This window comes from Anser brachyrhynchus (genome assembly GCF_964034855.1).
Source record: "Anser brachyrhynchus genome assembly, chromosome: 2".
NCBI lineage: Eukaryota > Metazoa > Chordata > Aves > Anseriformes > Anatidae > Anser > Anser brachyrhynchus.
Genome location: NC_137695.1, coordinates 156,693,388 through 156,707,596, shown reverse-complemented (window position 1 = coordinate 156,707,596; position 14,209 = coordinate 156,693,388). Strand labels below are relative to the sequence as shown.

Below are 14,209 nucleotides of genomic sequence, written 5' to 3'. Positions count from 1 at the left end.
CCTACTTGCACCACACACAGCAGAGCAGTGCTATCTGCCAGGCCCCAGGATGTTAAGCGCGCCCTGTAGTGCTTTGGGCTTGCAGTTCAGCTCTTTGGGCTGGGCTGGGATTTGAGGGATTTCCTAGAGAAACATGCTTTGCTGCAGAGGTTTGTAAACCGGGCACGAACCTATGGATAACACTAGTGCTCTTTACTAGGTACAGAAAAAATGCAGATGTGGACAGTTTTCATGTTCAGTGTTCAATGATGCATTTACCTCTGTGGTTTAGACCATTCTGGGACTTAGCTCAAGGTCCTTGGGTTGTCCGACATCTTTTTATTTTAGTTCTTGGTTTCTCATCTCTCTCTCCTCATCCTTCCCACCAAATCCTCTAGTCGCTACTTTTCTGCTTTCTTTTGTTTGGTCCCAACAGAAAAGATTCACATACCCTTTTCTTTTTCTCTCTCCTTCTGCTGCGTTCCCATCAGACCCCACCTAACACTTGGATCATTTTCAGGCAATTTTTTTTTTCTTCAAACCATATTTCAGTTGTTAAACTGGAGTTTGGCTCTCACATTCTGTCTTAAAGCATCTTGAGATCCTTCATTTGAATGGGACCTTATCTATTTTATAACCATCTGGTTGCTTGTTGGAGTTATACTTAGGTTACTACTTTCATGATGCATCAATTCCACAACACCAATGAAACTCATGCTGTATGTAGGTGAGACATCATTTAACATATATTCATTTTGTCTCTATGTTCCTGAGTCAGCAAGACATTTAAACACGTGTTTAATTTGAAGTACATGAATAGACCCACTGATTGCAGCTAATTCAGAGTCTCACATCTGCCTGGAGAGCTTGCTAAACCTGTGCCCAGATGCACAATCTGTATCTGAACCTGTAAATTCGAGATCAAGGCCTCTGTTTCATTATGTTGTACAGACCATCATATTCTTGCATCACCACTGGCTCCCAGAAGCTGTGGTCCGTATAGAAGATTTCAAAATTGGGCACCGTCATGTTAATGCTAGGTATATACAATGAGTCTGGGAATGCAGAAGAAACTTCTGAGATAGTATGTGCTCAATGCATTCCTACACCAAACACAGTAAGGAGCCTTCAAAGCATAAATCATACGAACAGACCACCTTGGGAAATCATGTTACAACCAAAGGCTGTGCCCAGTAGCTGCATAGTAGGTGAGAGTGCTCCTCAACCTCCTGCTTGCAGTTGTGCATCCAAAGGCTCCTCTCCCAGGGGCCGGTACCAACCCAGGCTGCGTCCACGTCCTCTCTGCCTCTCCATCTCTGCATCCACAGGAAACCTTCCCTGTTCAGAAGCTACTTGGCATAGGGGCAGGTATATGTTAACAATGAGGACACACAGCTAAGAGGGAGTTCTGGGTCCTCTGAAGAGAAGGATTCCTTACAACCCCGTGTTCTCTGATATCAGGAGTGAATTAGGGCGATTTCAACCCCTTTTCGGCACGTGGTTGATTTGAACAAAACAACACTGCCAGAAAGAAACTAGGGCAGCTATTGAAATGGTTTAACAATGAGCATCTTGAAATGGCTATGAGGATGCCATCACTCATCTGTGTCAGAAGCAGGGCCCTTGGGCCACCCAACGCCTGCCCACGTACTTACAGAACGGTCCAGGCCTGTGGCTGAAGTCATGCCATGCTAATGATGCTTTGGTATAGGCATCTGCCTCGCAACTCCTTTCCCAACAGCTCAAATCCAGAGCATGGATGCCATGCTGTAGCCCCTCTAAGTGCGGCATTTCCAGTGAGGACCTAGGCTGGGGCCGTAGCTGCTTGAGGCTGTGGGGAGTTAAACATCTCTGGGACCAACCCAAGATCTGCATCACCCTCTACAGGAGCATATTTTGGACAGATTCCTAATTCAGGATGCCACTCATGTTGCTTTTCTATCAGGTGCGTGGTCATAGAATCATAGACTTGTAGAATCATTAAGGTTGGAAAAGACCTCCAAGATCATCTGGTCCAACCACCCCCCTACCACCAATGTCACCCACCAAACCATGTCCCTAAGCACCACGTCCAACCTTTCCTTGAACTCCCCCAGGGACGGTGACTCCACCACCTCCCTGGGCAACCCGTCCCAATGCCTGACTGCTCTTTCGGAGAAGAAATGTCTCCTCATTTCCAACCTGAACCTCCCCTGGTGCAACTTGTGCCCATTCTCTCTAGTCCTAGACCCACTCCTCCCAATCCCTTTGCCAGATTTGCCTCTCTGTGTGGCTGCACCAGATTGAATCCATGAAATGATTTGGGTTGGCAAACGTGTGTGCGTACATATGTACATGTGTGAGGGTTACTAGTATGCAACTTGATCATTGCACAGACTGTGGAACTTTTCAAGGGCACAGCATCCCTCGCAGACATGTATGCAGTGCTCTTTGGGCAGCAGTGGGGTAAAGAAGGAGTGGGAGGCAAGGAGGGGAGAAATTTCAGAGAGAAATGGAAGAGGGCTTCAGCCACAGACACCTCTGCGAGGTGCCCAAAGTGAGCCGAGATGAATCAAGGCCAAATGGATTATGTAACTGCCACAACATTAAAAATAGGTTACGCTGTATATTAAGATTTCATTTATAAATTGTTTATAAAGCATTCATAAATGTTAGATGTGGTAAGCACGTTATGCACACAAATACTTCATGTTCCAGCATTATCGATGGCTGTACATACGGCAGCAGCAGGTGTTATAGATGGATAAGTCACTGCTCTAGAGACCAACAGTTCAATAGCAATATACAATAAATGATTCATCAATCACTTAAACATGTATTAAGCATTTATGTGTTCTTTATAAATGGAGTCTTAATACGAAGTCTGACCTTAAGAAGTGTGGAACAGGGAACTTTTCTTTTTTCATTTTTTTTTTCCTCCCGAAAAAATTTGAAATCTCTCAAATCACCCTTTTAATAATGATTATGTTTTCCCCCACCTCTGCTATGAATCAGGTTACTGGCTTCTGAGTATTAGAAATGGTTCAGGGGAATGAATGCAGCATTTGGATGTTCTCCCCTCTGCCAGCAAATACGTTTTGTGTAGGCTGGGGGTTTGGGCTCCAGGGATGCACAAGGATGTCACCTCGGAAGGATGTCACCTTGCCAGCCTTTGGTCTTGCTCAGTTGAGTGTCTGCAGATCCCTGGAGGAAGCACAAGAGCAAAGGTAATGTGAGTGTAAAATAAGTAAAGAGCAGAGCAGAAGAAATACGAAATGAGACTTGGACAGGATAATTTAATTCATGGCAATAAACCCTACAGCCAGCTCCATGGGCATTTGCTGGCCCATAGATAGAAGGTGGAAGGTGCCACTACCACAGACCCCAGGGACAAGGCAGATTGGGCAAGAGGTTTCCTTCCCTCCCATGGTGTCTGCAATGTAGAAACCTGGAGGGAATGGTAAGGGTGTAAAGCCTTCCTGCCCCATCCCAGCTCTTGCTCACTTGGGCTGCTGAGCCCAAAAGGCCTCTTTTTATAATGGAGGAGACAAAAGCTGCTCCTGCCTTTCTACACCTGGCTGAAGCCCTTTACAAGTCTCTTCAGGAGGGCATTGTGGGAACCTGGCCCAGGGCTACAGCATGACAAATATGACAAAACAACCAAATGCTTTGGGATATTTTTCTGTATAAATATTGAGAAAATCTACCAGATTTTCCCTTTTGTATATCTCTCTAAACATTCCTGCTGTTAGTTTCAGTATAAAATCGTGTCCTCTAGAGCTTGCAAGTCCATAGTGGGGGCTTGGGGTCACACGAGCTCATTTGAAAGAAAGAGCAGAAGGGATCGATGATGTTATCAGCACAGCCCTCTTTATTTAAAACCACTGGATAGGAACAGGAGCCATATGATGGGCTGTTGTGATTTACAGAGCATTCATCCACTGAGAGAAAGGAACTCTACGAGGAAGAAATCCAGCCATCCTTATGCAAACACCTACCCTTCATTGAACGAGTCATGCTCCCATCCCAAAGGGCCAATTCTTTGCCAGTGGCTATAAAGAGAGGTCAAGATGACAAGCTGGGATGGAGACATCCACGTACCAGAGCGCTGCATTGAGGTGCTATGGATGCCCCTGCCCTTCAGCACTGCTGTGCTATGAATAACAGGACTGCGGCTCGTGCCCAGTACTTTTCCTTCTCACTATGTGCACCATTGGCCAGGTGCTCAGTGACCTTCCGGGCATCACGCGGCATGTCAGCGAGGAGCCACATGACGAGGAAATACAGCTCCCCTGGGGCACACCGGTGTGAAATGTCCGGGGGAAGGGGGAAACCTGCCGCAGCTTTATGTTGGCTTTGTGCAAATCTGCTCCAACGGGCCCCTTGGCTGGGAGGAGCTGAGCTGTAACCGAATGACCACGGTCACATTTTTCCCTCTCCCTTTTCCCTGCACCTCTTGCTGCACCGTAGATAAGGCGGCAGTGTTTTGGCAGCTGGGAGGCAACGTGCTATCTGTTTGCACATATAGGATGCTAATGGAAATGTGCCACCCACCACCCTCGCTGGGGTTTAGCTTGTGCTGGTGACATCAGCTGGGTCCGCTGGTGGCAATACGGAGAGCAGCTGCTTGCAGTGACACCGGTACAGAGCCTTTAGGGATTTTTAGGGACTTTTTATTTATTTTTTCCCCGATGTCAGGTCTATTTGTGTTGTAATCCCTCATGCTTCTTTGTGTGGCTTTTCTGCAGCTGGACCGCACCACTTTGCCCATTTGACCTAACCCTCGGTTCTGGGCTTGGAGCAGTCAGAGAGAGTCCCAGAGTCCATGAAGTCCCCTTCATCTTCACGTGTAAAGAGTGCATGAAAGTCCTCTTCCTCTTCAAGTGCATCCTTCACCTGCTCAAGGCTTGTCCACCCGTGCCCTGCATGCTGCATGCCTTATTCAAGGTGCAGGCATGGGGAGGACAACACAAACCTTGCCTGGCTGGACTCCCCCTTCAGACCTGACACATCTGGTCTGAATTAGCCCACAATATGGTTGTCCTCTCCTCCCTGATTTATGGGTGCTCCCAGCCAACACTCCAGCTTCTAAATCCCCTTTCCTCCTCCCTTCCCGAGGTTTGTGCACTCTGAGGTGCGTTGGGGAGGAAAGGAGGAAGATAGGATGTTTGGTATCACCTCACTGTCTCCTGCAAAATCCTTGTTTTGTTGCTTAGTGACAATACCTCGGTAAGCCGTCCCAGTGCTGTGTGTAAAACACCAAATATTAAGAGCTGCTGTGTGGCAAATGTCGAGTGCTGCTACATGCCCCGTCTCCCTGCTCCTCCTCCAAGCATGGCAGGCCCCGCAGCATGGGGGACATGGGCCTGCCCACAGCTCCATGGCATTTTGCCGAACCAGTGGAGGTGGGTTTAGGGTCTCTGCTGTGTTTGGGACATCCCAAATGCCCCCATGCTGCTGGTGTAAAGTGGTGGGTGAGGCCTTGGGGCAGGCTCAGACAGCGCAGGAGGACAACGTCCCCCATGCGGCCTGCAGAGCCTGGCCCAGCCTAGTGGCTCAATCCAAAGTTTAGTTACACGCCACAGTTTTTCCCAGGCGAACTCTTCAGCAGCTGTAGCTCTCTCTTCCACCTGAAGATATAAAGCTGACTCCTACCTGTTTTCAAGACTCTGCCTTGGTGACAGAATAACAGCAGGAGAGGAGGCCCTGGGGCTACAGACGGCCCAACCCTACAGCGCCAGGCGCAGCCTGCACCAACCCCAACCAGCCGAGCACCCATCCCCGGCCTTGTGCACCTTGTGCTTCTGCTCTGGAGTGAATCCAACAAAAAACAAATCCCCACCCCCACCCCAAAACCAAGCAATGTGAATTGTCAGCCACTGATTAATAGAGATCAGGCTGATGCTCCGCTGCGGATGGTGGCAGTGAGAAGCCAAGAGGGTTTTCTTTGCTTCCTCAGCATCTTGTCTCTGGTAAGAGCAATTAGTGGCTGCTCGTTTGCCAGTACAACAAAGCAAAGCTGGGAGACACGGATCTGGCCTCTGCCTTGTGACCCACCTTAATGCCAGGAACTGGATGTGTGAGGTAAATACACCAAAATCAAAACAGCATCAAAACCCCTGGCTGTATCAGGGAGAATTGCTCCAGAATGAATGCCTGATTCAATCAAAATGCGGTGGCTGCTGTATGAAAATGCACATTTCATGGGTTACCTGTGATTGACAATGAACCAAATACATTTTGGACGGTCTGCTTTGGTAGTAGACTCTGTCTAATTGACTCTGGAGACTGAGGTGGCTGCAGCAGCCTTGGCTACACCAACACACTTTATTCCATTTTTGTCGTGTTTGATAGAGTTCTGTACAAGACAGCACGCTCTCAACTGAAAACTGCATTGCTATTCTTATAACAAAAGAAAGATCTCCTCTTGTTTTAGGTGAAGCCTCCATTTGCATTAAGAATGCCCAGGGGACATGGAGACATGACCATGCTTTATCCGAGGGAAGCGTTGAGCAGGGTTCCTTGTAAGCCTCAGCTCATCTGTCTTGGAAAAAAAAAAAAAAAAGGGGGGGGGGGAGGGAAAAAAAAAGTCAGGGCTGTAGCAACACAGTCGGTTTTATTTATTTTTTTTTCTGCCACACTGGGCAGCAAACCCACACCTGCAATGGTGCACAGGAGGGCTGTAACAGCGAGAACATGCCTTTGGAATGGATTTAGAGATAATAAGAAATCATCTTAATGTGACTGTTGAATGTACAAGGGATCCGGTAATAGTTATCACAGGTATACTTTCATTAACTCCCTTTAATTTAAAAGCTCAGTGTTTGCAGCAATCTTTTATAGGGAGGAAGAAGTCAAATAAAATAATAAAAAATAAACCTTGCTGAAGTGTGGTGCTGCTGCCTCCCCCCGAGCCTGTAACCCTGCTGTGAGCATCCCTCCGGCCAGGCCCGTGGGGGAAGGAGGCCTGGGAATGGGGACTGGGCTCAGACCTGGGAGGAACAGGCATGGATCAGCCAGGCAGAGCCTGGGTAGCCCATTAGATGAGCCACCAGCTGTCACTTTGGCCATCAGTGCCTAATTCTGGCACCTCCTGCTGTGCAAAATGGATGTTGAACAGCCCTTTCTGCACTCAAAATGGCCCAGCTTGGTTAATGGCTGAGAGGTGCTAGAACACCCTGCATCATCCATTGCCCCCATATCTCTTTCCAGCTCACTGACTGCAAATGGGGCTTGGGTGCGACCTTCCCAGCAGTGAAGCACAAGTGACAGCGCCTACCACGTCACCAGGGCTATGGCTTTGTCCCGTGCTTCTGGCCAGATACCAGGCACAGACCAGGCTGACAGTAATAATGTTCCTCCACCCAGGAATAACCCATGTTCCTATCTATTGAGAGAGAAAGAGAGAAAGAGAGAGAGAGAGAGAAAGAAAGAGAGGAAGAGAGAAAGACAGAAAGAGAGAGAAAGAGAGAGAGAGAGAGAGAAAGAAAGAGAGGAAGAGAGAAAGAGAGAAAGAGAGAGAGAGAGAGAGAGAAAGAAAGAAAGAAAGAGAGAAAGAAAGAAAGAAAGAAAGAGAGAAAGAAAGAAAGAAAGAGAAAGAAAGAAAGAAGGAAAGAAAAAGAAGAAAAAGAAAGAAAAAGAAAAAGAAAGAAAGAAAAGAAAGAAAGAAAGAAAGAAAGAAAGAAAGAAAGAAAGAAAAAGAAAAAGAAAAAGAAAAAGAAAAAGAAAAAAAGAAAAAGAAAAAGAAAAAGAAAAAGAAAAAGAAAAAGAAAAAGAAAAAGAAAAAGAAAAAGAAAAAGAAAAAGAAAAAGAAAAAGAAAAAGAAAAAGAAAAAGAAAAAGAAAAAGAAAAAGAAAAAGAAAAAGAAAAAGAAAAAGAGAAAGAAAGAAAGAGAAAAAGAAAGAAAGGAAGAAAGAAAGAAAGAAAGAGAAAGAAAGAAGGAAGGAAGGAAGGAAGGAAGGAAGAAAGAAAAGGAAAGGACAGAAGGAAAGAAAGAATGTAGAGAGCTTAATACCCAGCCCTAATATAATTCTGTGACAAAAATAAATAAATAAATAAATAAATTACATTATCGGGATGCAATGTAAATCTCCTGAAAATTAATAAACTGGTAGTTGACCTACCCAGCACATTCGCTGAACAAATCAGTAAGCATGTAAGAGAAAGCTGGGCTTTCACACAAGATGCAATAACTGATGAGACTTGTGATTGCTGAGAAGGGGGAGACAGACCCCTGATTCAAAACGACTGTGCCCCTCTTTCCCCTTCCACCCCCCAGCCTGTGCTGTGCCGAGGTTACACCACGTGTAACTAGTGAATGAGAAGAAAAGCTGGCCCAGCTACGCGCTGGTTGACTTTACAACAGCTTGCTGAGCTCTGCTCCTAGTTTTTCTGCGAGTGATTCAGCTTTATGAAAGCATTCATACGCGTGCAGGCAGTTTCGGAGGACACACGCCAGGAAGGCTGTAGGAAATTTCGGTGCGGTGATGGAGTGTTCCCGTGGCTGCAGTAGGAAATGCCTGTGTTTGCAGAAGCAGGATAAGGGGTGGGGACACAGAAAGGAAAAATAGTTCAGTTCAGGAAAGGTTTATTAAAGGAAAATAACCGAACAGTTAGATGCTATCGGGGTTGTGAATCATGTGCATTTCCAGCTCAGCTTCAACGGAGGACCCATAGTGCTGGTCTCTGTTGCACGCTGCTCTGTAGGGAGTATCACGTAATGGCACGGTGACTGTTGGGGACAACTGGGGGGTTTTAGGGCTAAATGTACCACAGGTGCATTGCTTAACATGTCCCCTCACCTTATGGCTGAGGCTTCTCGTGCTCTTTGCGCTCTGAGCATGGGTGAGCATCAGATGGCAAGCCTTACGGCACTGCTGACAGGAGGGGGATGAATGGGTGAAATATGTTAACATACTTTGAAATAAGGAGCCTGAAAGAGAGGTGGGGAAGGAGGTGCTAATAAAACATCACCTACATGGGAAGTGGAGAGATGTGGGCCTTTGTGGGATGCGGCGAGCTTGCCTTAAGCATCTCAGAGACCTATGGCGTAGCAGCTAGCCCAGGCCCAAAGCTCCAGGTGCTTCCACCAGGGTTCAGATGCTGGGTTAGAAGCAGCCCCAAACTTGTGGGACGGATGTCCCAGTCCAACAGGGACAGGCTGGGTTAGGCCATATGGCTAGGGCATCGCTGAGCTGGGAGACCACTGGGTTATCATTTTAAATAGGCACAGAAAGTCTTCTGTCTGACAGGTGTTTGGGTTTTTTTTGTTTGTTTGTTTGTATTTCATTGACCTACAGGGTAGAAGATAACCTGCAAGAAGTTTTGGGTGTTCTGTAGGCTGTTTAGATAAGGGTAAGTCTGGGTCCTTTTTCTTATTCATGCTTCGCTCTGTACCAGCTGTAAGTACACCCTCGGAGCAGAGGCCCAGGAAGCTTGTGACCTCCCTCACCCTGCCACAGAAGGTTGTGGATGTTTCCAGTTGGGCCCACCTGGAAAAAAGTAAAGGGCCCAAGGCTGGGAGCTTTTATGGGGTGAAATAGGAATGCAAAGGTACTTTTGGTTATCACAAGGGAAGGAAATAGCTGAACACCTCCGTGCAACATGAAATAAAGATCCACACAGCCAGTCTGGACTTCAGTTCACCCCCAAGGCAAAAGCTGATGGCCAACTGCTGGGGCCCTCCCAGGGCTACTCCAGGCACAGCAGCCTGGAGGACGCTACGATCTCCTTTCCAGCCCTTGCATTGTTTATTCACCTATCCTTTCTGGCTTGTTCACAGCCTTTTTTACCTCCACCTGCCATCTGGAGTGAAAATATCCCTTTGCAGTTGGGTACCATGGGACAGCTGGAGCAATGGCACAAGGAGGAAGTGACACTGTAAAGCATCTCGGTATGGGGAATAGCTGCAGATCCAAACCCTTCTCTTGTAATCTCTAATGCTTTGCCCCAGGCAAAAGAAACCTCGGGGCCATCAGGTTTGGCCTCCACAAAGTGAGATTAAATCCCTTTTTTCCTGCAAGGGGCTCTGTAGTGCACAGCCATCCCAGGGCACTGAGTTTCGATCACCCACACCAAAAATTTCCCCATCCCCGCCAGCCCCAGGTTGACATGGCAGCTCTCCCTGCCACGGGCTGTCCCTTGGCGTCTTCGGCTGCATTTCTGCAGGCAGTGAGGGAAGATGTCCTGTGAAAGGACATTCCAGGGCTGAAGGTCCCTGAACACTGATTTTTTTAAAATTTTTATTTTTTGCAGCAAGAGCACCAGAGCTACCTGAAACTCCTGCAGCCTTTGGGCCAACCGAAGGTTCACAAGCATGCAAATGCTGCTGGGTTCCTGCAGGAAAGCCAGAGGAGGTTCATCCCTGTGTGAGGGGCAGCTGGCACGGGGATTTCTGTCTGAGGAAGCCACCAAAGACCTCTTATCCTTGCAGCATCTCAGCCGTGCGCACCTCTCCCGGCAGGGTGAGTCACACCTGCATGCCGCTCTGGAACACAAGGCACTACGTACAAATGCTCTCGGGCTTTTTTGGCAAGCGGCTTCATCCTGGTCCCCCCCCCATCTCTCCTTAGCTACAGCACCTTGTGTAACTGAGAAATATGGCATATTTATCCCATACCTCAGGCCGTCTCTATGCTCTTTCGCTGTACCTTGGAAACCAAACTTCTATTCTTGCCAACAAATCACTTTCAGACTAACGGGGGAGTGTGCGGTAGCTTGGATTTTATTTTATTTTATTTTTAAGAGGTTTTTTTTGTGATCTAAGAAAAGAATTGAGGATCTATTTTTAAAGATTATATCCCCCCCCTCCACCCACTGTGCTGCAACAACTGAACACTTTGGCTCGCATGAGAATATTAGTAAAGCAGTCACAATCTGTAGGGTGCACTTAAAACTACATTGCATAATGGGACGAGCAGTGAGCATAACACAACAAAATGCAATGGGGGCTGGGATTTTCTGCAGTATATGAACTAAAAAGCAGTGTGTTTGGCCACTACTGATCAGTAAATAGTCTGAAATACCCTCCTCCCCACCCTCGACCCTTCCCTTTTTTTGTCTCCCCAAATCGAAGTCCATCAATGCTACAGGTATGTTAGAGCATGGTTAATACAATATTTCACGGGAAATGTAACTGCTAAAACAATCTCTCTCTCTCTTTCCTCCTTCATATATTTTGGTGTTTAAGGAAACCAATAAGTACAGAAATGGTAATGATATGCCTGTAAGATGATTTGAAAAGTGCATTTTTATCATTAGAGTCCGGGGGAATTGCATTAGCTGTAATAAAATCCTATAGGACTTCAGCGAGGGTAATAACTTTAAAATGTTGTTATTAGTAGCATTGTCAACTCTATTCTGAGATCTGCAGTGTAAACAAATTAGATGTAAGAAAAAAAAGATCAGTTTGATTCAGTTGAAGGCTACTGCGTTCAAGGAAAAATATAGCACTTTCTAGATTTTATCAAAAGTCCTTGGGAATCAGCCACCCACCCAGGGTGTTGTGAGTGATTAATGCTGGTCGTGTGCTATTTATCCCTTAAAATGTAATCACAAGCTGATTATTTTGCTCAACACATTTTTGGTGATTTGATTAAGAAGCTGCATGGACTTAACGGATTCAAAGGAAAACGCATGGAAGAGGATTTGAAAGACAACGGTTGCCGCTAGGTAAGGATGTTCTTGGGGCCTTGGTATAACCAAATATCTCTGATTAAGATCCAGCTTTTGCAGTGCTTTAGGCTCCTGTGCGTTTGCATCTATCTTAAATGAAGTGGGCTAAGTTGATGAAGGTAGATGAGGGAATATGGCCTTATTCTGCAGCCTTTTGTGCGGCTGAAAAAATACTGAGCTTCAAGTCTACAGACACTGTAGGGGAGAATGGGGAGGAAGAAAAGGTGAAGATTTGATATGACGTTTAAAATTTGAAAAAGAAAGGTGTTTATATTCAGCTCAGCTGCCCTCTTTGAACAACAACTCCTTGCCTCTGGCCTTGGGATCTCATCGCACCTGACAAACAGAAACTCTTGGATAATAACAAAATAATAAAGATTATGTGGCTCTTTGCATTAGCGTGTAATGAAGCACTTTAAAGGACAAGTATGTGTGACTAACCTGCTACTGAGATGGGGGACAAGAGCACAGAGAAGCTTTGTTTTCTGATTTGCATGCAGCCACAGCACCACCAAGTCCACTAGATTCTGATTTCCTGGCCTTACCTCTGCTGGCCTACAAGAGGGTCAAAGCTATCTGTTTAGTTGGGACAAGGTGATAAAAGCAAGATGTTTTCTCCTTCAGTGGCTTTCTGCTGTCTTCCTTCCTCTCTTTTTTTTTTTTTTTTTTTTTTTTTAAGGGCTGAATGTGACAATGATAAATGAGATGACCTCTCTGGCAGGTGTTAAATATCAAAGTCTAGAAAGAGAGCCTTGTATAAATCAGGAGGTTGGTTAGAGTCAGCCACGGAAAAGCCGCAAGTCTTATGTCTGAAAATCTGCTGGCCTCATGCTGGCAATTGCAGGAAGCAGAAGAAGAGACTGTGCCTGCACATGAATTCAAAACAGTTGATGTGAGAATGGAAGCTTATCCTAATTAACTCAATGAAAGCAAATTCAATTTGTCTGGCAACACGTGCATGTTGCATTCGGTTTGGCTAATAATGGTTTGAGTTTAACCCTGTTAAGAAAAGAACTGGAATCCAGAAGATAATGCCTGGAAGCTGATGGGACCCTTCATCCGCGAGGTGCTTGTTCCTGTCTGAGGAAGAAGCTCAGGATGAAAGAGAGGATAAAAGAGTGCTTAACTTTTCTCTGCTACGCAGCAACTAGTTTTAAAATTATAGAGAATGACGGTGTCAGGCTTAAAAGGCGGTTAATGTTCAGAGGTCCCCAGACAGTAAATGGTCTTTGGCACTTTTTGTCTTTGCGTGGGCTAAGATGACATTCAAGTGCTTTGTGTTCAGCCTGCTAGCTGGAGGACAGGAGCAGGTCTGACAGCCTTGGAAGTACCTGGTGTTCCTGGTGGGAGCTTAGCACGCAGTGAACTTATTCATACAAGGCTCAACCTTTTGTTGAGTCCTTTCACTCACGGTCTTTAGGGAAGCTATTTGATTTGGGGGAGCTGTTGTTTTCCAGACCATATGTTCTCCTGGAGGTGTTTCCTCATTGTTTCTTAAGCATTGGCTGAAATTTTCTCACTGAACAAATGTCTTGTGCTTTCTGTGCTGAATTTCTTCCCCATCGCTGTTTCCTTGCCCTCTTCCAGAGGCCTTCTGCTCTTGTTGGCACCGCTTGGGTGCTTCTCCCCGGTTGAAGAACCTTTGCAATGCAATGCCCCTCCAAGTAGCTTTTTTAATGCGTTCCATGCTCCTCATTCACAGTTCTTCCCCAAGACTCCTGGCTTTCCTGGCCATCTCACCAGAACTCATTGTCCCACTGTCTTTCTTCACAGAAATTCATCCCTGATATGAAGTAAGCCAGGTCATTGACTCCACTGGATCCTATGGATGGCATTAACATTTCTAGGCGGACATTTCATAGGCACTCCACTCTCAGACTGCTCCTCCTGGTTTGTTGCTGCTTCTTGATCTTCTCTAGAACATCTCATGCTGCTCCGTTGGCTGAGAGGGATGATGCAGGACTTTTTGTCTTCTCTCAGGACAAAAGCAGCACTGTACTTCACACCACTTAACCCCAGAACACGTGTGCCATATTCCCTCACCCTCAGTTCCCTTCTGTGGAATAACCAGGCCACCACACTGATGTGCTGTTTGTGGCCAGCAAACACGTATTCTTTACTGCCTACCCAAAGCTTTTAAGGTGTGAGTCCGTCTCTTTTCCTTTGCATTGGGAGGTACCCAGAATAGTTTTGAATGCCATCAAAATAACGGAGACCAGAGGTTATTTCTCCCTGTAGCACAAAGAAAATGACATTTTGCAAGAAAAGTCTCCTCTCAGGGGATGGCCAGCCCAACATCCAGAGAAATATGTTAAATACCAAGAGCTGAGCTGCACTTGGTGCAGCAGGGCATGGGTCCACTGAAGTCAAAGGAAGAGCACAGATTCACACTGGCTGAGTTTCTGGCACCCAAGAGACTTTGTATGAGCTTCAGCTGAGACTGGTGTTGCACTAAACAAACCAGAAGTTCACAGGCAGGGTCTCTGTTATTTTATTTATTTTTTTAAGAGCATCATAAAATTGGAAAAAATTCTGCTAACGGTGACATAGAAAACTCTTCAGTAACACTGGCTTGCAG

The 14,209-nt window shown here is 46.2% G+C and overlaps 1 protein-coding gene across 1 annotated transcript in view; it reads left to right on the top strand.

Annotated features, from left to right (window-relative positions):
* TRAPPC9 (trafficking protein particle complex subunit 9) overlaps positions 1-14,209 on the top strand; it is a 556,529-nt gene that overhangs the window by 465,523 nt on the left and 76,797 nt on the right. The window lies entirely within an intron of this gene.